Below are 2,768 nucleotides of genomic sequence, written 5' to 3'. Positions count from 1 at the left end.
GCAGCGCCCCCACTTCCGGTTCCCCTGCCACTCAAGCAAATGGATTCCGGAAGTCCCGCCTCATCCTGCGCGGCCCCGGCGTGGCTCCCTGGTCCTCGCTTTCACTCCCTGCGGGCGTTCGCTGCTGGCGCCCAGGTGTCCTGCCACACCCCGCGAGGTTCCCCGCAGTGTTTTCCGTCCTGCCGTCTTTTTGCTCGTAGTCTGCACGAGGTGGGCCTGTATCTTTCCTCCGGCTGCATCCCTCCATCCTGCGTTAACGTAGCCTCGGAGTGGAGATGGCATTCGGGACAATGTGGCGTGACCTCACACTGACGCCATTCCTTTCCCACCCTGCCAGCCTGGCTTCTTTCTCCACCCCGTGGAATAAACCAGATTGTTGCAAGTGAGAGGGAAATAGGGCCCCAAGGTTAATGAGAGAGTCTGCTACATTATGAGTGGAATTTCTATTTCTGTGCTGAATTTACGGATCTGGGGCGACCGCCTCTTAAGGTGATACCATAGGGGGATGGCGAGTTACAGCCTTTAGCTAAACAATCCCTCCAGTTTGGGGAAGACACACATATACAAAGTCAACACTGAAAAGAATACATGCTAAATGCTATATAAATGCGGGATCTATAAGAGTAGGGAGGGCGAAAGGTGTACGCAGGCTTATGGCAGGGAAGCATTTGGTAGAGGAGAGCCCTGAGCTGGCCCTTTAAGGATGGAGAGGCTCCATTCAGACCTCTGCCAGGTAGTAGGTAGAGCCTTGCAGCGCTCTGAAAAGATAGGCGCGGGGTGGGTAATTTTGCTAGACAAAACCTGTTTTAAAAAATAGTATTCTTCTGGGGGCCTGAAGTCTCAAGATAAATCAAATTGTTTTTCAGATCACAGTGGTTTCAAATGGTTTCAGTGGTTTCAAATGATAGTAAAAATATCAGGCATGTATAATACAAAATAATTTTGTACTTGTACAGAAGGATTCTTACATTGCTAATTTATCTTTCTTGCGGATGTTCACGTACTGTATGGCACACCAGTAGGTATTCAGTAAACGTTTGTTGTTTAAATGTTTTATTGAAAAGAATGCATGTTTGGAGAACTCACGAGGCAGCCCAGAAATATATTTATAACAGAAGAGAAACAGCTTGAATTTTTCCCCAGGGATAAATCCATAGAATCTGGCATTTCCCCAGTTGTAACACTCAACACACTTGAATGTAATTACTACTGTGATACTCTGTCTTCACCTGTAGTGTAAGCTCTGAGGGTGCAGGGACTGTGTTCTGTGGATTCCCAGCACCTGGCATAGTGCCTTATCCATATCAGACTTTAAATACTGCTGAATGAGGAATGAATGATCAAGGATTGAATTTGAGCCCGTGTGGAACCCATGGCCTATCTTTCTACTTTTTTGTTTTCAACTTTTTAATTAAGAAACATAAACAAGGGAGGTGTACCCCTAGGAAATACCAGACCTAGTTTAAACTAGCTTCTGCAAATATTTAAATTACCTTTATGGCTCAGGCAGTTTTTAGTCTTGATAAAAATCTCACTGTCACTGGAACCCTGAAATCTATGAAGAGTTTGTCTCTTGCATTTGTCTGTTTTAGCTTTCTAAATAAATAATTTTCTTTTTTTTTTTTTTTTAACATTTGTTTATTTTTGAGAGACAGAAACAGAGCACAAGCCAGGGAGGGGCAGAGAGAGAGGAAGGCACAGAATCCAAAGCAGGCTCCAGGCTCTGAGCTGTCAGCACAGCCCAAGGCAGGGCTCCAACCCACTAACCATGAGATCATGACCTGAGCTGAAGTAGGACAGTCAACCGACTGAGCCACCCAGGTGCCCCTCTAAATAAATCATTTTCAAAAATAGACAGGGGGTATAGTAGAAAGGACCATGAACTAGGCTTCAGGCTACTTCTTGCTCCTGGGTACTGCTATTTTACTTCTTTAAGCCTTTGTTTCTTAGTCCGTAAGATAAAAAATATGGAGTAGATGATTGCTAAGTTCCTTTCTAGCTCTAAATTTCCATCCTCCTCCCAGTTATGTGGAGGAACATAATTCTGGTGACATACACATCCTATCTCACTCCTCCTCACTTCCCACACACAACCTCCCCTTCCCCCGGGGTCCCATTCAGAATCTGTGTTTTCCACACAGTCCCAGTTGGTGACAGATAAAAACAACTTTTCTGACTATGAGACAAACTGACTGAAAACTATCAGGAGAGCTTGCACTTCGAGTTGTTTTTCCATTGATGATTATGGGTTTTATGAATCCATCCAGATTCTTTTTTTTTTTTTTTTAGAGAGAGACAGAGAGTACACAAATGTGGGAGAGGAGCAGAGGGAGAGGGAGAGAGAATCCCATGCAGGCTCCATGCAAAGCTCAGAGCCAGACACAGAGCTCAATCTCATGACTGTGCTTTCTGGACCTGAGCTGAAATCGAGTGGAACGCTCAACCCACTGAGCTACCCAGGCTCCCCCATTCAGATTCTTTGGTTTCCCTCGTGATTAAATGCCACCCTAAAGGGAGAAAATCTATAAATCCTAACAAAATGTCTGTGGACTGACTGGAGTCCTCAAGTGGGCAAAACTAAAAGTGATCTAACATAAACCTAGGACTTCAAGAATGGGAAGTGTTAAGATACTACCCAAGTGGCCTGGAATTTAGGAGACTGCTTGGCATTTCAGCACTTACAGTAATGAAACTGGGAGGTTTCAGAGGACCTGGCATTTCAGACGTGGAAAGAGGACAGAAAAGCCATGTGGACTGAATGGACACGT

This window comes from Lynx canadensis, chromosome D1 (genome assembly GCF_007474595.2).
Source record: "Lynx canadensis isolate LIC74 chromosome D1, mLynCan4.pri.v2, whole genome shotgun sequence".
NCBI classification, from domain to species: Eukaryota; Metazoa; Chordata; class Mammalia; order Carnivora; family Felidae; genus Lynx; species Lynx canadensis.
The sequence above is the reverse complement of the archived record's forward strand: the minus strand, read 5'-3'. Positions refer to the sequence as shown.